Source organism: Magnolia sinica, chromosome 8 (assembly GCF_029962835.1).
Source record: "Magnolia sinica isolate HGM2019 chromosome 8, MsV1, whole genome shotgun sequence".
NCBI classification, from domain to species: Eukaryota; Viridiplantae; Streptophyta; class Magnoliopsida; order Magnoliales; family Magnoliaceae; genus Magnolia; species Magnolia sinica.
The window spans coordinates 1,295,585-1,321,774 of NC_080580.1; the positions used below are offsets into that span (position 1 = coordinate 1,295,585).

Consider the following 26,190-nt stretch of genomic DNA (forward strand, 5'->3'; position numbering starts at 1 on the left):
TAGGTTATAGATTTAGGGAATTAAGAATAGGTTAAGGTTTAGGTTTAAGAAATCGGGTTCGGGTTCGGGATCGGGTTTAGGTTTGAGTTTTCAAGTTTAGGTTAAGGTTAAGGAATTGAGATTAGGATTAGGTGTAGGTTTAGGTTTAAGGATTTGAGAATACATTTAGATTTTAGGTTTAGGTTTAGGTTTTAGGTTTTAGGTTTAGGTTTAGGTTATAGGTTATAGGTTATAGGTTATAGCTTTAGGGAATTGAAAATAGGTTAAGGTTTAGGTTTAGGAAATCAGGTTCGGGATCGGGATCGGGTTTAGGTTTGGGTTTTCAAGTTTAGGTTTAGGTTTAGGTTAGGGAGTTGAGATTAGGATTAGGTGTAGGTTTAGGTTAGGAATTTGAGAATATGTTACGGTTTAAGTTTAGGAAATCGAGTTCAGGTTTAAGATCGGATTTACGTTTGGGTTTTAGGCTTAGGTTTTAGGTTTATATTATAGTTAGGTTATAAGTGTAGGTTATGGGTTTAGGTTTAGGTTAGGTTATGGGTTAAGGTTTAGGGAATTACGTTTAGGTTATAGGTTACAGGTTAAAGGTTAAGGTTTAGGGAATTGAGTTTAGGTTATAGGTTATAAGTTTAGATTATAGGTTATAGGTTATATGTTATAAGTTTAGGTTATAAGTTATATGTTATAGGTTATAGGTTGAGGTTTAGGGAATTGAGTTTACGTTATAGGTTATAGGAATAGGTTATAGGTTATAGGTTAGGTTATAGGTTAAGTTTTAGGTTTAGGTTATAGGTTTTGGGATTTGAGAATATGTTTAGGTTAAGGTTAGAAGTTTAGGTTAAGGTTACAAGTATAGGTTTAGGCTACAAGTATAGGTTTAGGTTATAGGTTAATGTTATAAGCTTAGGTTAAGGTTATAAGTATAGGTTTTGGGATTTGAGAATATGTTTAGTTTAAGGTTAGAAGTTTAGGTTAAGGTTATAAGTATAGGTTTAGGTTATAAGTATAGGTTTAAGTTATAGGTTAAGGTTTAGGTTTAGGTCATAAGTATAGATTTTGGGATTTGAGAATAAGTTTAGGTTAAGGTTATAAGTTTAGGTTATAGGTTAAGGTTTAGGTTTAGGTTTAGGTTGTAGAGGTTTAGGTTTAGGTTATAGGTTATAGGTTAAGGTTTAGGTTAGGTTTTAAGTTTAGGTTAAGGTTATAGGTTTAGGTTATAAGTGTAGCTTATAGGTTTAGGTTTAGGTTAGGTTATAGGTTAAGTTTTAGGGAAGTGAGAATAGGTGTAGGTTCAGGTTTAGGAAATCGGGTTCGGGTTCGGGTTTAGGTTTAGGTTTAGGTTTAGGTTAAGGAGTTGAGATTAGGATTAGGTGTAGGTTTACGTTTAAGGATTTGAGAATACATTTAGGTTTTAGGTTTAGATTTAGGTTATAAGTGTAAGTTATAAGTTTAGGTTTAGGTTAGGTTATAGGTTTAGGTTATAGGTTACAGGTTTAGGTTATAAGTGTAGGTTATAGGTTTAGGTTTAGGTTATAGGTTTTGAAATTTTTGGTTAAGGTTTAGGTTATAGTTATAGGTTTTAGGATTTGAGAATAGGTTTAGGTTATAGGTTATAGGTTTTTGGTTAAGGTTTAGGTTATAGTTATAGGTTTTGGGATTTGAGAATAGGTTTAGGTTATAAGTATAGGTTTAGGTTTACGAATTCGGGTTCAGGTTCGGGTTCGCATTTATGCTCGGGTTTAGGTTATAGGTTTCGGTTTAGGTTATAGGTTATAAGTTTAGGTTATAGGTTTTGGGACTTGAGAATAGATTTAGGATATAAGTATAGGTTTAGGTTAGGGTGTAGGTTAAGGTTTAGGTTATTGAGTTTAGGTTATAGGTTATAGGTTTTTGGTTAAGGTTTACGTTATAGTTATAGGTTTTGGGATTTGAGAATAGGTTTAGGTTAGAAGTATAGGTTTAGGTTTAGGAATTCAGGTTCGGGTTTAGGTTATAGGTTTCGGTTTAGGTTATAGGTTTTGGGATTTGAGAATAGGTTTAGGTTATCAGTATAGGTTTAGGTTAGGGTGTAGGTTAAGGTTTAAGGAATAGAGTTTAGATTATAGGTTTAGGTTATAGGTTATAGGTTTTTGGTTAAGGTTTAGGTTATAGTTATAGTTTTTGGGATTTGAGAATAAGTTTAGGTTATAAATATAGGTTTAGGTTAGGTTATAGGTTAAGGTTTAGGGAATTGAGTTTAGGTTATAGGTTCAGGTTATAGGTTATAGGTTATAGGTTAAGGTTTAGGTTTAGGTTATAGGTTTTGAGATTTGAGAATAGGTTTAGGTTATAAGTATATGTTTAGGTTAGGTTATAGGTTAAAGTTTAGTAAATTGAGTTTAAGTTATAGGTTTAGGTTATAGGTTATAGGTTTAGGTTAAGGTTAAGGTTTACGTTGTAGTTATAAGTTTTGGGATTTGAGAATAGGTTTAGGTTATATGTTAATTAAGGGTGTGGTCCCTATAAATAAAGATATAAACACAGCCTGTCCAAATGGCCAGGCCACTCCAATGCTGTCTATAGGAAATGGATAGCTTCATTATGGTCATAACAGCGGTTCCCACCTTTCAGGGACCCTCACGGTTTAAGTTTAGGTTTAGGGAATCAGGTTCGGATCAGGTTTAGGTATTCTCTAGTATTATCTATTATTGAACCTAGTATTATCTACTACATATTAGTAACATACAACCAATATTGGGGCACCATACCATAAGCTACAAGAATTTCATGTCCCCCTAAACAAGGTATCCACCATTGATAACATATATATATATGATAAGTTTTTTATTTTCATTTACATTCACAAATACATTCATCATTCATCCAAGAAAATTGAAACAAGTACTGTCACTCTATGACTAACAGTTGAAAAGGAAAATCATGCATCTTATCTTACCACCGCAATTGACGGCACGCCGGACTGGCCTGGGGAACCATGTGATACATCCATCTCGAAGATGATTGTGGGAACTCCAAAAATCAGGGGAATGGAAAGTAAGCATTCAACTGCAAGTAAAGAATTCATTCCACCAAGCTATTGAAAAGAAAGGAAAGGAGGTTGTCAACTAGACAAAGAGATCACACCTGAAAGTCCATACACTACCAAAAAAATGAGCAAAGGTTACAGACTATAAAGGTCTATGGCTACGGAGCTATAGCCTACTATCCACTACGACGCTTTCCAGTCTCATAGGGGTCTCAGTGGGGCCCATCGTAATGTATTTGTTTTATCTAATCCGTCCATCTATTTTGATATCGTATTTTAGTTTATTTGCCCAAAAAAGGAAGCATATTGAAGCCTCAAGTGGACCACACAATAGTAAACACTGAAAATTATGTGTAGATTGTTGAAAATTATTTTCGAGTGGTGTGGTTGACTCGGGCCTTCAATCTACCTCATTTTTGGTTTCCTGTCCTATCCATGGTTGCATAAATGAATAGACTAGATGGATAAGACACATCCATCTTGGTGGCCCCCACGTAGCCCTAAAGATCACCTTCCAAAATATGGCCCAAGCTTGGAAGCAGATTGGTGCACACACGTGATTTGGTGTGTTGACGTCACTAAATTATGTGGGTCCTATCATGGCATATGAGTTGTATCTAAACCGTCTATCCACTTGGTGACCTTGTCGTAAGGCTTGAGACAAAAAATAAGACAGATCAAGAAATCAAGTGGACCACACAGTATAAAGCAGTGGAGGATTGAACACCTGCCCTTGAAACCGTTTCGGTGGCCCTTAGAATTTTGGCTGTCTAAACCCTCTGTCTCTCCTCTCCCTCTCGCTCCAAAAGAACAAAAAACCCTTCCTCTCCCTCTCGTTCTCCCTCGCCATCTCCCTCTCCCTCTCGCTCTCTCGTGCTGGCTCACTCAATCTTGCTGCCAATCTCCTTGTGGACGGAAGGCCTTCTTCCTATCAGGAAAAAACAGAGCATTTCTTCCCAGCTCGCTGCCACTCTCGTTGTGGATAGAAGGTTTCTTCCTGTCAGGTAAAAATAAAGGGTTTCTTCCCCTCAGCCCCTCGTCGTCCTTGGTATCTCTCTCTCTCTCATATTGAATGTCCAAACCCTATTCCATTTTCTTCTATTTGATTATGGTGGTTGATCTATCATAGAGCTCTTCAAATGAACTGTAGACATAATGTCTGTAAATTTTGCATATATCTAGCTCAAATCCCAACTGTGGAATCATGGTTTTAGGAATGATCTATGTGGAGTGCTACTCTGACGAGTCAACGCCGACTTCGTTGGACCTAATCCGGTTTGACAACACAAGTCAAATCTGAGTTACCTTCAACTCAAGCAAGACAGGCTGAGTCAGCTTTGACTTGGGCGAGTGGGAACTAGACTCAGGGCCAAATGAGTTGATGGGAGTCACTGATCAATCTTTTTAACCATGGACGAAATGGACATGAATGGTCTAGATTATTGAACCATCAGCAGACACATGGCGCCACATATGTAATTCCTCCTAAATCAGTTGCCCATTTTCACAGCTTTTATCTTGGATTGTGAGCCACATGATGCACTAAAATCATGTAGATCCACAACTCAGTGGGCCACACCAAGGGAGACTTCCAGTGACCCATTGTGATGTTTATATGCCATTCAACCTGTTCATGAGATAAAAGATGGAAGAAAAAAAATATATCTTCACAATCGAAAACTTCCGTGGCTTAGTCAGGCTGGTGGCATTACCATATGGACTTTTCTTGCAGTGCCATACATGAGCCCAAAACTGAGGTGGATCCAAAGCTCAAGTAGACCATTCGATGGGAAAAAGTGGGAGATAATATATAGCTTACTGTTGAAACCTTTATGAGGTCTATTGTAATGTCTATGTGCATTTAAACTGCTCACAAGGTCATTCTCATTAGCATGAATTTAAAACACGACAGCTTTGGAATGATGAAAAACTTGTGGCCTCAAGAATGTCTCAACGGTGGGCGTTCAATCTGCCCACTTGGGTTTTGAATTTGCTTCAATTTTTGGGTTGATTCAAATATCATAAAATTTCATGAGATTTTGTACTGAAATTAGAATGATTAATCATGATATTTGGTGCATTTCTGTCTAATATCTTTGTACATTTTCATCTAATATCTTTGTGCATTTCATGAGATTTGTTTTTAATGCTCTTGTTCTGGTGCTACTTTAATATTACTTTTGCTTATTTCCTTGGGTTATTCCTTGTTGTATGTGGAATTGTACTTGAGGCCCCTATTGTTTGTTTTGGGTATTTGGTTCTCATTAGTTGGGATTGCTCTATCAGTGTGAATTTAAATATGCACAGTTCCAATGGATTCACCATTTGATGCAAAAACCCGTACATCAGTGCCACAAATGAGGAGTATGAGTTACTTTTTAAACTCTGCATAATTACCATAGGAATGCTGGTGGTAACTGAGTAACACAAGTTGAACTATACACAAGTTGTGGGAAGATGAATGATGCACATTGCTTGTTTGAAGAAATGTCGAGAAGAGAGGTGGTGGGAATCTCATGGATAAAGAGAAGATTTTCCCAAGTGCTTGTTTGGTGACTTTTTTCTATTGAATGTGGACCCTTGGCCGGATCTTTTGCAATTGTTCATTTGTAATCATTGGAAGTCCTTCAATCTAATGGTCAGGATCATGTGAATGGTGTATTTTAGCTGTTAAGGCCTGTCCATTTGAGTAAGATATGACATTGGTTCTTTGCTCATGTAACTAGCCTTCTATTTACTATGTTTTGACATTCATTGTGTGCATGCTGGCTGGGGTTATTACTTGATTTATTAAAGAATGCTTAAACCTAAACCTAAACCTAAACCTATACTTATAACCTATAACCTATAACCTAAACCTTAATGGATAAGGCCCTGTTTGGCTAGTTTTAATGGATAAAGCCCTGTTTGGCTGCTACTTAAAAATGAGTCCATCTCATTTTATATAAGGTGTATTGGGTTGCACCAAATTTCATGAAAAATTTCACCGGACTGGACTGATTCATGGTGAAATATCATGAAATTTGAATTGGTGCAACCAAAGGCATCCTAACGTTAATTGTGTATTAGAGATTTCCATAAAGATAAAAAAGCTCTTGGTAACCCATAATTTACATAAACTAAACTATGATCTCTAAAACATAATACTGTTAACTAAATGAGATGAAATCACTTTGAAGTGGCAACCAAACAGAGCCTAAAATGATTAACTTCAATGGCTCGCATTGAGCTTCATAAATCAACAGTTGAGCTCATCCTGGCAGCATGATTATGGGATTGTGGTTTATTTGTAATACTCAGAAGATGATGCGGTTTATTTTGTTGTTGAAGCATGTATGTTTCTGAATCTGTTCATCTATATGTACATTTAGTTTTCCTAGCTTGATTATATTGCCACTTGTATTGATTACTTAAGCATGACGGTTATGCGCATTCTTTCAGGTGGATGTTGCATGTGGGAGGATTAGAGCTGCATATTTCAGATTTAAGCATCTGGTATGTCTCTTGTCAAGAATGCACATGTGTAGTTCATCAAACAATACATTATGTGATATCGTGTGCATGATATCTTTCTTGTAATTATAGTTATCTATAATAATAATAATTTGTTCATTATAGTGCATTCATAATAGTTATCATTGTGGTTACAGTTATTCATTATGTGACAGGTTTTCAGGTGAGATGAACGAGTTTCAAAACAAAACAGTCTGCGGTTTTGAGAAGCGATTCTCAATGCTATTTTTTATGTAAATGCATATTTCAGATTCAAGCATCTGGTACGTCTCTTGTCAAGAATGCACATGATTGGAGTTAGGGGTACACACGGTTCGAATCCGATTTCAAAAGGGATGAGAACTAAAGGTGGCCTCCTTCACATGAATGGTCCATATCAATAGCTGGCAGTGACCAATTCATCTATCTCCTTAACTATTCGGTTCCAGTAAACCAGAACCGAATCGTGTGCACCCCTAATTGGAGTGGCCTGGCCATTTGGACAGGCCGTATTTATGTATTTGCTCGAAATTGATGGAGTAGACCTGAATGTGCGTCGGAGCTATTCGGAAGAGCGGGGGTCCCTGGAAGGTGGGAACCGTTGTTATAACCATGATGAAGCTGTAGATTTCCTATGGACGGCATTGGAGGGGCCTGGCCATTTGGACAAGCCGTGTTTATGTACTTGCTCGAAATTAATGGAGTAGACCCGGATGTGCGTCGGAGTTATCCGGATGAGCGGGGGTCCCAGGAAGGTATAAACTGTTGTTATGACCATGATGAAGCTGTCCATTTTCTATAGACAGCATTGGAAGGGCCTAGCCATTTGGACAGGTCATGTTTATATTTGTATTTGCAGGGACCACACCCTTAACCTAAACCCGAACCCATTCTCAAATCCAAAAACCTATAACATAAACCTAAACCTATAACCTATAACCTAAATTAAAACCAAAACCTAAACCTAAAACCTAAACCTATAACCTATAACCTAAATCAAAATTTATAACCTAAACCTAAACCTATAACCTATAACCTAAACCTAAACCTAAAACCTAAACCTAAAACCTATAACCTAAACCAAAACCAAAATCTATAGCCTAAACCCGAACCCATTCACAAATCCAAAAACCTATAACCTAAACCTAAATCTTAACCTAAACTTAAAAACCCAAACTTAAACCTAAACTTGAAAACCCAACTTAATCTCAACTCCCTAACCTAAACTTAAACCTAAACTTTAAAACCCAAACTTGAACCCAATCCCGAACCTGAACCCGATTTCCTAAACCTAAACCATAACCCATTCTCAAATCCAAAAACCTATAACCTAAACCTAAACCAAAACCAAAACCTATAACCTAAACCCGAACCCATTCTCAAATCACAAAACCTATAACCTAAACCAAAACTAAAACCTATAACCTAAACCCGAACCCATTCTCAAATCCCAAAACCTATAACCTAAAACGAAACCTTAACCTAAACCTATAACCTATAACATAAACCAAAACCGATAACCTAAACCAAAACCAAAACCTATAACCTAAACCCAAACCCATTCTCAAATCCCAAAACCTATAACCTAAACCTAAACCAAAACCAAAACCTATAACTTAAACCCGAACCCATTCTCAAATCTGAAAACCTATAACCTAAACCTAAACCTGAACCTTAATCTAAACCTATAACCTATAACCTAAATCAAAAGCAGAACCTAAACCTAAAACCTAAACCTATAACCTATAACCTAAATCAAAACCTATAACCTATAACCTAAATCAAAACCAAAACCAAAACTTAAAACCTAAACCTATAACCTATAACCTAAATCAAAACATATAACTTAAATCAAAACCAAAACCTATATCCTAAACCTAAACCCATTCTCAAATCCTATAACCTATAACCTAAACCTAAACCTATAACCTATAACCTAAACCAAATCCTATAACCTAAACTAAAACCAAAACCTATAGCTTAAACCCGAACCCATTCTCAAATTCATAAACTTATAACCTAAACCTAAACCTTAACCTAAACCGTTAACCTATAACCTAAATCAAAACCTATAATCTAAACCAAAACCAAAATATATAACCTAAACCCGAACCCATTATCAAATTCCAAAACCTATAACCTAAACCCGAACCCATTCTCAAATCTCAAAAACCTATACCTAAACCTAAACCTAAAACCTAAACCTAAACCTATAACCTAAACTCAAATCCCTAAACCTTAACTTATAACCTAACCTAAACCTATACTTATAACCTAAAACTATTCTCAAATCCTAAAACCTATAAGCTAAACCTAACCTTTCCCTAAACCCATAACCTAAACTCAATTCCCTAAACCTAAACCTAGACCTAAACCTATAACCTAAACTCAAATCCCTAAACCTTAACCTATAACCTAACCTAAACCTATACTTATAACCTAAAACTATTCCCAAATCCCAGAACCTATAACCTAAACGTAACCTTTCCCTAAACCTATAACCTAAACTCAATTCCCTAAAGCTAAACCTACACCTAATCCTAATCTCAACTCCCTAAGCTAAACCTAAACCTAAACTTGAAAATCCAAACTTAAACTCAGTCCCGAACTTGAACCCGATTTCCTAAACCTAAGCCATAACCCATTCTCAAATCCAAAAACCTGTAACCTAAACCTAAACTAAAACCAAAACTTATAACCTAAACCCGAACCTATTCTCAAATCCCAAAACCTATAACCTATACCCGAACCCATTCTCAAATCCCAAAATCTATAACCTAAACCTAAACTTATAACCTATAACCTAAACCAAAACTAAAACCTATAACCTAAACCCGAACCCATTCTCAAATCCCAAAACCTATAACCTAAACCTAAACCTATAACCTATAACCTAAACCAAAACCAAAACCTATAACCTAAACCCGAACTCATTCTCAAATCCCAAAATCTATAACCTAAACCTAAACCTTAACATAAACATATAACCTATAACCTAAATCAAAACTTATAACCTAAACCAAAACCAAAACCTATAACCTAAAGCCGAACCCATTCTCAAATCCAAAAACCTATAAATTAAACCTATAACCTATAACCTGAACCAAAACCTATAACCTAAACCAAAACCAAAACCTATAACCTAAACCCAAACCCATTCTCAAATCCCAAAACCCATAACCTAAACCCAAACCTTAACCTAATCCTATAACCTAAACTCAAATTCCTAAATCTTAACCTATAACCTAACCTAACCTAAACCTATACTTATAACCTAAAACTATTCCCAAATCCCAAAACCTATAACATAAACTTAACCTCTCCCTAAACCTATAGCCTAAACTCAATTCCCTAAACCTAAACCTACACCTAATTCTAATCTCAACTCCCGAACCTAAACCTAAACTTAAACTTGAAAACCCAAACTTAAACCCAATCTCGAACCTGAACCTGATTTCCTAAACCTAAACCACGACCCATTCTCAATTCCCTAAAGTTATAACCTATAACCTAAACCTAAACCTAACCTAAACCCATAACCTTTTCTTAAACCTTTAACCTAAACCTAAACTTAAAACCTAAATGTATTATCAAATCCTTAAACCCAAACCTACACATAATTCTAATCTCAACTCCTTAACCTAAACCTAAACTTGAAAACCCAAACCTAAATCCAATCCCGAACCCGAACCCGATTTCCTAAACTTAAACCTTAACCTAAAATCAAGTTCCCAAAAGCTATAACCTATAACCTAAACCTAAACCTATAACATGAACCTAAACCTTAACTTAAACCAAAACCTATAACCTATAACCTAAACCTTAACCTATAACCTAAACTTAATTATAACCTATAGCCTAACCTTAACCTAAACCTTAACCTAAACCTATAACCTAAACCTATACCAAAACCTATAATCATATGGTGAGACGATTTCTTCTGTGTCAATTTCATTCCTCTTTGAGTTTTTTTTTTTTTTAATTCACTAAGAAAAAAATGATTATACATGATGCACTTCTTTCACTTTGTCTTTTTTTTTCCCAATGGGCATTCTAATTTATGAATGACATGACTGTTTGTAGGATGATGGACTATACGAAGCTGTTGAAAATTCAGGGTGAAGTCGAGCACATTTCTCTAATGAAGCCAAAGATTTGTATTTTCAACATTATTGTAATTGTAATTGTGATTGTAGTTGTAATTGAATGAATGAAGGATTGCAATTGTAATTGATTGAATGAAGGATTGTAATTGATTGAATGAACGATTGTAATTGATTGTAATTGAATGAATGAATGATTGTACAGGTGGTAATTGAATGAACAAATGATAATATATAATTTTTTAATATACAAAATAGCTATGAATATTGACCGTAGCCACTAATCAGACAGGTGTAGCCTTTTTAATTTTGGCATATTGCTACGGACTTTTAGCTACAAATAATATCCGTAGCTGTTTGAAGTTTTCGCTACAGATATAATTGCTACAGATTATATCTATAGCTGTTGTAACCTATAGCTACGAATTAAATTCGTAACCATAGGTTCCAGACCTATTGTTACAGCACCTACGACTACAATCATTCCACGGACTAGTTACGGACTAAAACCGTAGCCATAAGTCTATGGCTACGGATTTTATTTGTAGCCTTTGCCCCTTTTTTTGGTAGTGATAGGGAATGGACATAATATTTCAGTAACAGCTCACCTTGACATTTATCTTCAAAAGAACATTTGTCAGGCATTGGTCATTGACTCTTTGAGGCACAATGCATTGAGTGACAATACCAAATTCTAGCAGGTTCTTTTTCTTCCATGGACCTTCAGAAATGGCACAAATATCATCTTGAATGGAAACTTTCAAGGCCCTTAAACAGTTTAAAAGTGTGAAATTCTCTAGAATGAGAAACCAGAATGAAAAAAGACTAAGTCAAGCTTCTCAAGCACATATGGAAGCCATTAAGGATGAAACCAGAACTTACATTCTCCATGGAACATTAAGGACATCATCAACAAATCCGAGCATAATCATGAAGCAGATTGATGCTAATGCTGCATTGTACTCGACAAGACACTACATGAATTAAACATCCAGTGCTCAGCTAGGAGTCTAAATAACAATATAAGGAATAGTTTTGGAGCCATATTAGTCAAGGAAATGCTAAAGAAAATTTATATGAATGCTGGACTTGGAAAACAACTAGTTGTTTTGTGGATTAGGCAGTTCTAGAAGGGGAAAAAAAAAAGGTATCACATTAATTCTTAAGAAGGGTAAAGAAAACAAATGTAACAAGTAAATATGAATCTTTCTTTACCTGTTATCACCAACAAAGTCAGTGGAAACCAAATCATCTTCAATGTAACCCAAGATCCCTTTCAGTAAACAAATAAATGGTTGGAGAAAAGCAATAAAGAACTAGTGACTAGGATATCCCAGAATGAAGTGTATGACCATCCATTATTTCAGCTCAGCCATTCAAGCATCTCTCCATATGAGAAACTTTAAAGAAGCCTGAAATAAATGAGCCCACTATATTTCCTATCGAGTCAGTGACTGTGTATGCATATAGCTACCGGAAAATATACAATTCCAGTCAAATAGGTTCACTTTATGTTAAGCATGCAGTTCTACAAGAGAGAAGAAAATACAAATTATTATTATTAAAAAAAAAGAAGACCAGCCCAAGTAAGTTGTAGACACTTGTTCGAATCAAGTTCTTCTAGTTCAAATACTAAGAAGAAATCAATGACAGATACACTGGCTAGTCCATCATCAAAGGGCCACCAAGGAATATTGTAGTTAACACCAAAACCTACAAATTGGCCATCGAAACCCTAAAAATCAAGAAAACATGAAAAAACAACCATCATATCCTCCAAATCGGCCCTCAAAACCCTAGAAATTAACAAAATATGAACAAATAAACATCAAATCTACCAAATCAGCTATCAAAACCACCCAAAATCCCCAATTACAAAAATCCTCAAGATCCTTAAAATTCTAAAATTCCTAAATCCCTAATTTGTAATATCAGAAAATCCTCGATTCGAGGTCCACATTCAAATCTATAAGCCCTAAAATTTCCAAATCCCTAAATGGGGTCCACATCGAATCGGGAATCCAAAAATTACTAAATCCCCGAAATTTATAAATCAGCATTGAGATTGAGAGAGAAAGAGAGAGATACCTTGAGTTTGTGAACGAATCTTCAACCGAGCTTCAGAGAGAGAGAGAGAGAGAGAGAGAGAGAGAGAGAGAGAGAGAGAGAGGGCATGTGTGGGTAGGGAGGGCGTCGCTTCGGCTCCCTCCCTTCTTTGGATCAAACACAGAGAGAGAGGTTAGGGGGCGGAGAGAGAGATAGAGGGCCGAGTGCGTGCGCGCGCGAGAGAGAGAGAGAGAGAGAGAGAGAGAGGGTTTGGATTTTTGGGGAGGGGCGGGCGCGAGAGAGAAAGGGTTTGGGTTTTGGGAGAGGGGCGGGCGCACAAGAGTGAGGGATTTGGGAGAGGGACGCGTGCGGGCCGATTATATTTTGGGGGTGGGGGTGACGGAGGGAATTTTAAGTGTTTAGTTTTAGGTCTTGTGGGGCCCACCGTGATGTATGTTATTTATCTACTCCGTCCATTCATTTTAAATGATCATTTTAAGGGTTGATCCAAAAAAGGAGTCATATTGAAGCTGTAAATGGACCACATAAAATATTAACGATAGAAATTTATTTTTTATGGTGTGGTCCATTAGACCTTCAATCTACTTTCTTTTTAGGCTCATCCACTGAAATTATATATCAGAATTTATGGGCGGCTTAGATAAAACACGTATATTCCAATGGGCCCCATGAACAGGTTGGATGACAAATAAACATCACTGTGGGCCATAGGAAGATTCCAACAGCGAAAATCATTATTCCCACTCCTTTCTATGGTGGGTCCACTTGAACTTTGGATCTGCCCCATCAGTCAAATGCACCATTCCATGGTCGGCCACGAGCTTAAAAATAAAGTCAATCCATGACTTTGGTGGGCCACACCACATACTACAATTGAAAGGGTTACCCTCCCATTAAAACATTCATAATCATTTCTTGGGCCCACCTAGATGTGGTTCATAGATCCAGCCCATTCATTATGTGTGTCCCACTTGGATGAGGAGTCAGACCAAGTTTCATACACATCCAAAACTCATGTGGGCCCCACCAAATGCTCTCATATGTTTTAGGGATGTCTTCACATAGTTTTAGATGCTATGGCCCACCTGAGTTTCATATATAATTGATTTTTGGAGTTAAAAGGGACACATCAAATGCATGGTGTTGATGTTCTACACACATCATGGTGGGGCGCGCACAGATTAACCTCATGGGAAGTTCCCATGAGGTGACCTTGTAGTACCATTTCACTATTTAGGTAACTTCTTCGTGGGTGTTACTCTAACCATGTAGGGCCCACCTTGATATATTTTATGTATATCGACACCGTACATGTATTTTTCCATCATATTTTAGGATGTGATTTCAAATTATAAGAACTCAATAATCTCAAGTGGGCCATATATACCAATAAAAACAATGATGAATAACTATTAAAAACCTTTTGAAGGCCACAAAAATTTCAAATCAATTTGATCTTTGTAGTTTACCTTCATCTAGATCTTCTTTACATTATCAGCAAGTTGGATTGCAAATAAACATTACTAAAACCTTACGATGGGCTCTTTATAATTTTTAATGGCGAGGTACTATATTATCATTCTTTTCAGTGATGTAGTCTACTTAAGATTTAAATCTACACAATTTTTTATACTCGGCTCAAAAATGGGTTGGAGAAACATATGGGTGGCAAGGATATACAACACATCATCAAAATCTCACTTTTGTTATCTAACTTTTCAATTTTTCTTGTCAAAATACAAAATCTAGTTTTCTTTTTTAAAATATTTTTTTTTCAAATTTGTCAATTTTTTCACAAATTTGTTTAATTTTTTAAATTTTCTTTTTCAAAATATCATTTTTTTATTGAAATCCTTTTTTTTCCAAAATTATCAACATTATTCAAAGTTCTTAATTTTTTTTTTTCAAAATCTAGATTTTTATAAAATCACAGTTTTTTTTTTTTTTTCAAAATCTAAATTTTTCTTAAACATTGTTAATTATTTTTCTAAACTTCTCGACTTTTTTTTTTTTTTTTTTTTTTTTAAATTCATAATTTTTTTGAACTTCTCAATTTTTGACCTGGATACATAATACATACATGAAGGTGGCCTCGACAGTAACCCCACATTAAAGCATGCTCCACCGTGTGATGGTAATGGAAGGGTAAGACGATTTAGGACCCAAAATGGTTGATCCAAAACTTTCATGGCCCCAAAATGTTTTTTAATGGTTGACGCTCATTCAACACTATTTCCTAGAATGTTGTCCACTTAAGATTTGGATATATCTCATTTTTGGTCTCATACCGTAAAATGATCTATAAAAATAAATGGATGACATGAAATGAATACATCATGGTGGGGCTCACGGAGCACCGACCACCAGCCATTGGCTAGTGTCAGGGGGAGTAGCCAATCCGTACACCTCACAATTTCTGTGGGCTCCACTATGATGTATTTGTTATACCACACCGTCCATCCATTTTGAGATATCATTTTAAGTCATGAGCTAAAGAATGAGGTAGATATAAATCTGTAGTGGACCCCACCACAGAAAACAGTGAGAAGAGTGATTCCCACCATTGAAATTATCTTAAGGCCCATCGTAATGTTTATTTGAAACTAACCTGTTGAAAAGTAAAAAAAAAAATACATGAAATAAGGGAAAACACAAATATCATCTTGATATAAAACTGTTGTGGCCTTTAGAAGTTTTTAATGGTGGGCATCACTGTCACACTGTTTTCGTCACTGGGGTTCACTGGAGCTTAGGATTTAACTCGTTCTTTGGATATTGCCCTAAAATGATCTCTCCAAATGGATGGAAGGTGTGCATATAAAACATACATCATGGTGGAATGAGAGATATAAATATCAGGTGGACCACACCATATGAAAACAATAGTGATTGGATATCCATCATTAAAATCCAATCTTACATGAAAATGTGGAATAATGACTTCAACCAATGAAACCTTTCTAGGCCCCACAGTGATGTTTATTTGTCATCCAACCTGTTTATAAGATCATACAGACATGGATGAAGGGAAAACACAAATATAAGCTTGATCCAAAACTTATGTGGCCCCCAAGAATTTTGGAACGGTAAAAGTTCATTTCAAACTGTTTCCTATAGTATGGTCCATTTTATGTTGGATATGCTTAATTTTTTGGGTTCAAGCCATAAAATTATCTGATAAAATGGATGGACAAACTGGATTAAATACACAAGTCATGGTGAACTCCACAGAGTTTACTCAGTACACTAAGCGTACTGAGTTACCTGTATGCAATCGGCTTCCTAGGGAAACAGATTGGCTACTCCGCTACCACCAGCCATGTGGGCCCCACTAGTATATCTTTTATCCATGCTGTTCATCCATTTTTACATATCATTTTAGAGATTGATACCGAAAATGAGATGGATATAAATCTCAGGTGGACCACACAACAGGAAAACAATAGTGATTGGATATCTATCATTAAATTCCTCCTAAGGCCCATTGTTTTGTTTATTTGACATCCAATCTGTTAATTAGTTCATACAGACCTAGATGAAGGGAAAAAACTAATATAAGACGGCTAAGGACCGTCTCTAATGCAGACGGTCTTTGACTGTCTCAGATGACCGCTATATGACTGCCAATGACCGTCTCTCATGCAGATGGTCTATGACCGTCTCAGATAACCAATATAAGACGGCCAAGGACTGTCTCTAATGTGGACGGTCTTTGATCGTCTCAGATAACCAATATAAGACGACTAAGGACCGTCTCTAATGTAGACGGTCTTTGACCATCTCAGATGACCGCTATAGGACTGCCAATGACCGTCTCAAATGCAGACGGTCTCTGCCTGTCTTATATAACTGCATGAAAGATGACTAAAGACCGTCTTTAATTCTAGACGGTCGATAGCTATCTTTTCTTCGAAGTTAACGATGGTTTTTGACCGTCCTACTAAATGAAAAGACAATTTTCCATCATATTAAGGACGGTAGAGAGCTCCTCTTTTTTTTTTTTTTTCTTTTTTTTTTTTTTCCGTTTTTCACGTAGTGATTCTTCTGTAAAGAATTTGAGATTTTGGATGTGCTTGTGAGGAAATAAAGACTCAAAGATGCTGACAACAAAACATATTTAGTATTTCTATTTTAAGATGCCAAATGACAAATCCATATCAGATTGATTACATGAAATGCAAATGATTGCAACTAATCTAGTAATAGAAAGAGCTATAACATCCATGATTTTTTTCAAGTTAGTTTTATAATCGCAAAGTTACCACTATCATTGAAGGACTGCCATAAAAATATACAACAGGGGAAAGACAAGATAAGTTTAAAGGATTTGGAGCAATCACAATTGGTTTTAAAAGTTCATATTGTTATGAAAACCGTAAGCTATTAAAAAGGTATATCAACAACCTAAACCAATTAAGGATATTAGAATGAGGAGAATAATGAGCCAAACCCCCTAGCAACTAGCCTGTGAAAAGCCCATGGGAACCATAGGCCATGCCTATTTAAATTGGATAATGGAATACTACTGGTTAGGAAGCAAGAAAAGGCACATGCATATATAAAAAATAAATAAATCAACTTGCTTCAATACAAAGTTTGTGTAGAAAATCAAGTGGTCTAACAATGTCCAAAATTCAAGGGGAAAGCCTAATCCATCAATCAAGCTTGACCTTGGTATTCAACCCATTATTTTAGCCCAAGTGCATTCATGATGCATGGGACTATTGTTGAGGGTCAAATATTGCATATCAGACCCAGTTGTTGCCTAGATTTATGAACATGGCACCGTTTAATAGCTCATTTTAATCATGTTTCTGTTGCAAGGTGGAATTGCGAGCTAGGACTGGATCGGGATGCTAAAAGCATGGAATTAACGTTCGGAATGCACCAAGGCAAGGGACGGACCCCAGGAGACCAAGATCGACGGATGTGCATGCTAAGAACCCAAGAAAATTGAGGAACTGAAGCTCAAGTGGCCTGAAAAGTGTCCAGAATGTAAGATCATAGGGTTCCCACCATCCAATCAGTTCGAAACTCCATATATGACCTGAAGACCACAAATTAACCGTACATGACGGATTTCAACCCTCAGATCCCTCCGGAAGTGGCCCAACGGATAGATCAGCCCCTTTAATCATTATGTGGGGCCCGCCTGATATCTGGATATACTTCAAATTTGGTATGGACGGTTTATAGGATATGACAGAATGGATGGACGGAACGGATTTCGTGAATATATCAAAATGGACCCTATGCTGCAGTGCATGTACACCATATACTTGAAGACGCGCGGTGCACTGAACCAACACTTGCGGTCAAGCAGCGTTTGACCGCAAGCTCCTGCACGCAATAGAGAAGGCTCTGTTTTGCAAACCGATCGCCGTGATCTTGTAGTGGGCCACCATCCGAGGTTTTCAGGTCGATCTGGACCGTTCAGTAGACTCTAACAGCGCAGCTAACGTGGACCTAGGAGAGATAATTTCAGGAGGCAGTATAGATTAGATATCAACCGTTCAAACACAGGACGAACGGTGAAAGGAGAAATCCAGTGGGCCGCACGGAATCTAATCTACAATCTGTTTTTTCTAACCTGTTTTTCGCCGGGAATCAAATGGACAGAGTGGATTTCTCATCTGAGCCTGATCGAGGACCCCGCCAGGATCCAGCGGAACTCTCAGGCGGTCCCTGTTTCGCGGATGTCCGGGAAACCCGGCCGCTGTGGGCCCTTCTGCGCTTCTGATCAACATCAGGTCGATGATCCAGACCATCCAGACATATGATAACAAGGTGTTGACCTTGTCCAAGAAGTTCGAATGGATCAGATAGCCGAAACAGATCGGCTATTGCGCCAAACGCGGGTTGATCGCGGGTCCTCCGCCTGTTGCTGCGAAAGCAGTTTTATTCCGACTCCAACACATTCTCTTATGCGTAAGACTTCGGCATGGAGGACGGAAATTCGTCTCCGACGAGAGTGCTATAAAAAAAGAGAGAGAGAGAAAGTGTAAAAAAAAAAAATGAAGGTCGGCTGGAGGCAGACGTGTGAAGGAACAGGGGGCAGCTACGGAACGGAAGAAAAGAGAGGAGATCAGCGCTCATTTTGGGGACGATTGAAGGGATCTCTCTGGTGTAAACGGGAGGTGGTCTGCTGTTGTAACCGTTTGGAGGAAAAAGGGGAAGCAGGAGGTGGTTTTTCTGCTGCTGGAGAGGTTTTGGAGAGAGAGCTGCTGGAGCAACCATGGGACTGTCAGGAAAGGAAAAAACTAGGGAGGAACGTGGAAGCTAACCATAGTTTTGAAGGGACGTGGGCGTTGGGATTGGACGGCTACATAAGTGGAAGGCTTTGGTGCTGGAACGAGCAAGGCAAGGAAGAGAAACAGAGAAGACAGGGAGAGCTGGGTTTGTTTCCGGATCTTCTATGCTATTTTCTTTCTTTCTTCCTTCTATGAATCTTAAGGTCCTTAGCCTAATCATGGCTGGCTAAACCTCTTAGCTAGGGCTAAGAGGTGAAGCCTGTAGCGAGATGGGAGATTTTACTGTGTGTCTTTAATTCATAAACTGAATTTGATATAGTTAATTATTAAAGGAATATTTTTCTTAGTCTTTTATGGTCTGTTGTGACTAAAATTACAATGGGTTTGCAATGGCTTTAAGTATTTCTTTTCCCCTTTTTATGTTTATGAAGTCAGGAAGCCTTGTTGTTCACATTGCTCCATGGGCATGGTAGGATGGCAGTACCCTTCCTGATCCTCATACATTGTTGATTGGTTGGTAATTAGTTCAATCCTGTTGTTTGCTTTGTCTCCTGGGCATGGTTAGATGATGGAATCTATTCTAATTCATATACCTTTCACCCCTTGAAAACTATATCAAAGGAAGTCTAGTAAATTTCCATGATTTCTGAAGCAGGCATAAGTTCTCCCTGATCTCTACAAGTGGATCCTCTGAATCCCTAGTTTTCTTCCTCTGAATTCCTTAAAGTTTTAGATAATTATTCCACAATTATTTCTTAAATTCTATTTGGTTTAGATCACATCTTAGTCTAGTTCTAGTTCTACTTAGTTCCAGATAATGTACAGGTATCAGTCCCTGTGGATTCGACCTCGGTCTTACCGAGTTTATTACTACATCACAACCCTGCACTTAGACTGTGAACAAGTTTTTTGCGCCGTTGCCGGGGACTGACGGTTACGATTCTCTGAAATTAATTGGTTTCAGGATTAGTTTAAGATTAGGATTTTACTAACCTTAGTTTTTTTATTTATTTTTATTTGAGTTCAAAACTAACTTGTTTCCTGTTTTATAGGATCCTGACATAAACTTCTAAATTGGTAATCCTTTTCTAATTCCTCTACTTTTTCTATTTGTAGAATTAGGGTTTAAATTTTAGAAATTTTCTAATTCTAGTATCCTCCCATCTGTAGGAAATAGTTTATTCTTAGAAACTAGGTTATTTCTTAATTAATTTTCTACTTTTATTTTTAGTAACTTTCTAATTTTAAAATCTAATTTGTTTCCTAATATATTTTTAGAATTTTTTTTTAGAAACTAACCTTCCTATTTTGTAGGCCTTTAAGATAGAAATTTCTAATTCGGTAAGCTCCTTCTCTACTTCCTATTTTTCAGTTCTCTTTTAGTAATTTACTTTCTAGTTTAGGACTTTTCTAATTTATTTTAGAAGTTTTCACTTTCTTTTAGAAATCAATTTACTGCTATCTTTCTTTTAAAGGATTGTTCTTCTCCTTTTTAGAATCTAACTTATTTTTGTTTTATTTTGCGGGTCCTTAACTTAGGGGCTTCAATTTGGTAATTTCTTTCCAACTCTCCTTCTCTTTCTTTTTAGATTTTCTTTTCCTTTCTTAGGATTAGACTTTGAATTTGATTGAGGGCTGCGAGTATTTCATGCCCAAGTGGGCCCGTGACAACACTCGACTTCTCTTGACTGAAGGAGGATTGGTTGAGGGGTTGACTATCCATCGCAGGACTAGACACCACTCGAAATCTCCTGAGTTAAGTGAAGTTATGGCTGAAGACCAACCTCCTCTACTTCCACCCAGGGTGGAGGATACCCAAGATGAAAATGAGGTGCAACAGGCATCCCCGCCTCGTACTTTACGAGATTATCTACAATCGGCGGGAGTGAATACGCCCTCATGCATGATTTTTCCTGAAAACACAGGACAAATGGATATCAAGCCAGGAGTTATCCAACTCCTTCCCAAATTCCATAGACTTGAATCAGAGAGTTCATATTTACATTTGAAAGAGTTCGATGAGATTATAGCTACATTATGTTTTCCTAATGTATCTGAGGATACAATTAGGCTGAAACTCTTTCCTTTTTCCTTAAAAGAGAAAGCTAAGTCGTGGTTACATTCACTGCGTCCTAGATCGATTGGCACATGGAACGACATGTAGAAGGAATTCATAAAAAAATTCTTCCCACTTCATAAAACGATTACCCTTAAAAAAGAGATCATGAACTTTGCCCAAAAGGAAGATGAAACATTCTTCCAATGTTGGGAAAGGTTCAAAGATTTGGTCAGTTCATGCCCACAATACGGATTTGAAACGTGGCGCATTACAAATTTTTTCTACGATGGACTGACATCTTCCATGCGCCAAATGGTCGAGACAATGTGTAATGGAGAGTTCATTAATAAAGATGTCGACGAGGTATGGGACTACCTCGACAGTCTGGCTGAAAAAACACAATCTTGGGACTATTACCCAAAGTCGAACACCACGTCTAGGCCGACTTAATTAAAGGAGAAAGGTGGATTATATCTCTTGAAAGAAGAGGATGATCTCAAGTGTAAAGTGACTACGCTCATAAGGAAAGTTGAGGCCATGGAAGGAAAGAAGGATAAGGTCAATGAAATTATTTGCGGCATCTGTGATTGCAATATTCACACAACTGAAAACTGTCCTACAATACCCGCCTTTCGAGGAGTGTTGAATGAACAAGCCAATGCCATAAATAACTATTAAAGACCTTTTACTGGACCTAACTCTAATACATACAACCCTGGCTGGAAATATCATCCAAACTTTAGTTGGAGGAATGGACAAACGGCTACTACTCCAGGTTTCTTCAATCAAAATCCAAATCAAGTGAAACCTCAAGAGGAACCGGTTCAAAATCCCATACAAGAGCTGACTCAGGCAATGCAAGGAATTATAGATTTTATGCAAAAGATAGATTCTCGTATGATGGTTATAGAAAAGGGGATGCTTCCTGCACAACCTCTCCCCAATCCTAAACCGCAGTACGAGATTAATGATCCTAGCTCTTTAAATCAGATGGGGCATGCTAAATCCATCACTACTCTTAGGAGTGGGAAGATCATTGATAAAACTCTTCTGGTTAGACCCAAAAAACCTCAAGAACCAGAAGAGGACAACAATGATGGAGCTAGTGATGCCCCACAAAAATTAGAACCGGAACTTCTAGAGAAGCCAGTTGCTCCATTCCCCCAACGGTTGGTTTCACCAAAACCTCTCTCTAACTCTCAGGATATCCTAGAGGTGTTGAAACAGGTGAAAGTCAACATTCCTCTACTTGATGTCGTTAAACAGATACCTTCATATGCCAAATTCCTGAAAGACTTATGCACGACCAAAAGACGAAAAATTATTCAAAAGAAAATCTTCTTGACTGAGAAAGTGAGTGCCATCCTAAAGCAAGACGTGCCATAGAAATTCAAAGATCCCGGTAGCCCAACCATATCATGTGTAATCGGGAACTATCGAATTGATCACGCACTTCTTGACTTAGGAGCGAGCGTCAATCTGATTCCCTACTCGGTATACAAACAGTTAGGTTTGGGTGAATTAAAACCCACCCTAACCACACTACAACTTGCTGATCGCTCTGTTCGTGTACCAAGAGGGATAATTGAGGATGTGTTAGTCCAGGTCGATAGATTTTACTACCCTGTAGATTTTATCATCCTAGACACCGAACCCATCAATAACATGAGCACTCAGATTTCCGTCATTCTTGGTCGCCCATTCCTTGCCACGTCAAATGCAATTATCAATTGCAGGAATGGTGTCATGACTATGTCTTTTGGAAATTTGACATTGGAGTCAAACATTTGCTTCAATAACGGCAGCAACTCAGAGGATGATGACGATTTCCACGACATTAACATGATTGACTCTTTCGTGGAAGATACGACACCGCTGACCTTATCCTCCGACCATTTGGAGACGTGCCTGGCCCACTCCCATGATTTTGATAATGACATGATTAGGGAGACGTGTGCCTTGCTTGATACTGCACCGGTAGTTGAAGTTAACCGGTGGAGGCCACAATTTGAAGAATTGCCACAAACCGATGTAGTGCCTCTACCGTCTAACCTCAAGCCGCCGAAGCTTGACCTAAAACCTTTGCCCTCTGATTTGAAATATGCCTATTTAGGTCAAGATGAGACATACCCGGTGGTGATCTCTGCCCACTTGGAGAAAGAACAGGAGAGTATGCTCATATCTACTCTCATTGAGCATAAAGGAGCCCTGGGATGGATGATAGCAGACCTCAAGGGAATCGATCCCTCAATTTGTACTCACCGCATATATCTTGAGGATAATGCAAAAATCGCTCGGCAACCATAACGTAGACTAAATCCAAATATGAAGGAAGTGGTTAAGGCCGAGGTTCTTAAACTATTGGATGTGGGTATCATATACCCTATATCTGATAGTCAATGGGTGAGTCCAACTCAAGTGGTCCCTAAGAAGTCCGAAATCACCATCGTAGCCAATGCTAATAATGAACTCGTGACAACTAGAGTCACTACTGGTTGGAGAATGTGCATTGACTACAGGAAGTTGAATACCGTCACGAGGAAAAACCACTTTCCTTTACCATTCATTGATCAGATCCTGGAAAGGTTAGCTGGTCATTCCTATTACAGTTTCCTTGACGGGTATTCGGGCTACAACCAGATAGAGATAGCCCCTGAAGACCAGGAAAAGACCACATTTACATGTCCCTACGGCACCTTTGCCTATCGAAGGATGCCATTCGGACTATGTAATGCCCCTGCCACTTTTCAGCGATGTATGCTTAGTATTTTTTCTGACATGGTGGGGCAATATCTAGAGATCTTCATGGACGACTTCTCTGTTTATGGTCCATCTTTCAGCAAATGCTTGGAAAGTCTTAAATGTGTGCTGAAAAGATGTGAAGAGAAGAACTTGGTACTTAATTGGGAGAAGTGTCATTTCATGGTTCAGAAGGGAATTGTCCTTGGGCATATCATCTCGTCCAAGGGAATCGAGGTAGATAAGGCAAAAATCGATCTTATCTCTAACCCACCTCCACCCAAGAACATCAGAGATGTGCGATCCTTCTTAGGACACGCAGGATTTTACAGGCGATTCATAAAGGACTTTAGTCTCCTCTCTCGTCCTTTATGCACTCTTCTTCAAAAGGATGCTCCGTACGAGTAAACTAAGCAATGTCAGGAAGCTTTCACCAAGCTTAAGGGCACATTAACCACTGCACCTATCATGCAGCCACCCGACTGGAACCTTCCTTTTGAACTTATGTGCGACGCTTCTGATTATGCTCTTGGGGCAGTCCTAGGCCAGAGAAAAGATAAGAGGCTCTACGTCATTCATTACGCAAGTAGAACTTTAAATTCTGCCTAGGTGAACTACTCGACTATGGAAAAGGAACTCTTAGCTGTAGTATTCGCCTTGGACAAATTTAGGTCCTACTTGATCGGATCCAAGATCATTATCTACATAGATCATGCGGCACTTAAGTATCTTCTTTCGAAGAATGATTCTAAGCCCCGTTTGATACAATGAATCCTTCTACTCCAAGAATTTGATTTGGAAATTAAAGATAAAAAGGGAGTAGAGAACGTAGTGGCCGATCACCTTTCTCGCCTTAATACCTCTGAGTCCCTTGAGACGACTCATATCAATGACATGTTCCCTGATGAACAACTGTTCAGAGTCTCCCATTCACCTTGGTTTGCTGATATTGCTAATTATCTTGCTACAGGTACCATACCGACACAGTGGACTGCGCAAGATAAGAAGAAATTCTTCACCGAGGTGCGCAACTTTTTCTGGGATGATCTTTACTTATTTAAATATTGCACAGACCAAATCCTAAGGAGATGTGTACCAGACGATGAGCATCAAAGCGTCATCTCCTTCTGTCACTCACAGGCCTGTGGTGGTCACTTTTCTGCTAAAAAGACCACGACCAAGATTCTGTAGTGTGGCTTTTACTGGCCCACTATGTTTAAGGACACTCATGAGTTTTGCAAAGCTTATGAGCGTTGTCAGAAATTGGGAGCATTGTCCCATCGAAATATGATGCCTTTGAATCCCATCCTTATCATTGAAGCATTTGACTGTTGGGGCATCGATTTCATGGGACCATTCCCCCAATCGTTTGGAAATCTGTACATTTTGCTCGCCGTGAATTATGTCACTAAATGGGTTGAAGCGATTCCGTGTCGAACTAATGACCATCGCACGGTCATTAAATTTCTAAAAGAAAACATCCTTTCTCGATTCGGAACGCCTCGAGCCATCATTAGTGATGGAGGCTCACACTTTTGTAATAAACCATTTGAGAGCTTAATGAAGAAATACGGTATCTCTCATAAGGTGAGCACCCCATACCATCCACAGATAAGTGGACAAGCTGAGATTTTCAATAGGGAGATCAAACACATTTTGGAGAAAACGGTTAACCCAGACTGTAAGGATTGGTCAATCCGATTGACTGATGCCTTATGGGCATACCGTACTGCTTTTAAAACCCCTATTGGAATGTCTCTCTTTAGACTTGTCTATGGGAAAGCTTGTCACTTGCCTGTGGAGCTGGAACATAAAGTGTACTGGGCGATCAAAAATCTTAATTTCAATCTGGACAACGCTGGCTCGCTACGCAAACTTCAATTGAATGAACTTGAGGAAATCCGGAATGATGCGTACGATAATTCAAGAATTTACAGGGACAAGATGAAAGCATTTCATGACTAACACATTTTGCGAAAATCATTCACGCCTGGTCAGAAGGTCCTTTTGTACAATTCTCGATTACATGTCTTTCCGGGTAAGCTTCGATCTCGTTCGATCGGCCCTTACATTGTTGTCACTGTTTTTCCATATGGGGCCGTTGAGATAAGAGATCCCAACAATGGCAAGGAGTTTAAAGTCAATGGACATCGATTGAAACCATTTGTCGAGAAATTTGATTCAGAGGACATGTCCATGCCTCTGACTGATCCTGTTTACCAGGATTGATCTCCTAGTCTGATGGAGGTATAGGTAGGTTTCCTGTTTTCTTAGGACTAGGGTAGTTGCTTTATTTGTCTGGCTGAAGATAGTAAACTTAGCGCTCCTGGGAGGTAACCCAGTTCTTCATTTCATTTCATTTTTATCATTAGTTAGTTCAATGTTTGTGGGTAACATTACTGCAAACCCTCACGAGACTACAACTCGTCCACTAGGGGCAACCTAGGGGTTTAAAGG

General features: G+C 38.0%; 1 protein-coding gene and 1 non-coding gene across 9 annotated transcripts in view; one reads left to right on the forward strand and one right to left on the reverse strand.

Moving 5' to 3' along the window:
* Positions 1-26,190, forward strand: part of LOC131252556 (cytochrome P450 72A397-like) — an 85,748-nt gene that overhangs the window by 51,591 nt on the left and 7,967 nt on the right. The window lies entirely within an intron of this gene.
* Positions 21,142-21,248, reverse strand: LOC131254509 (small nucleolar RNA R71). Its single transcript, XR_009175621.1, has one exon. It is a non-coding gene; the product is annotated as a small nucleolar RNA R71 (small nucleolar RNA).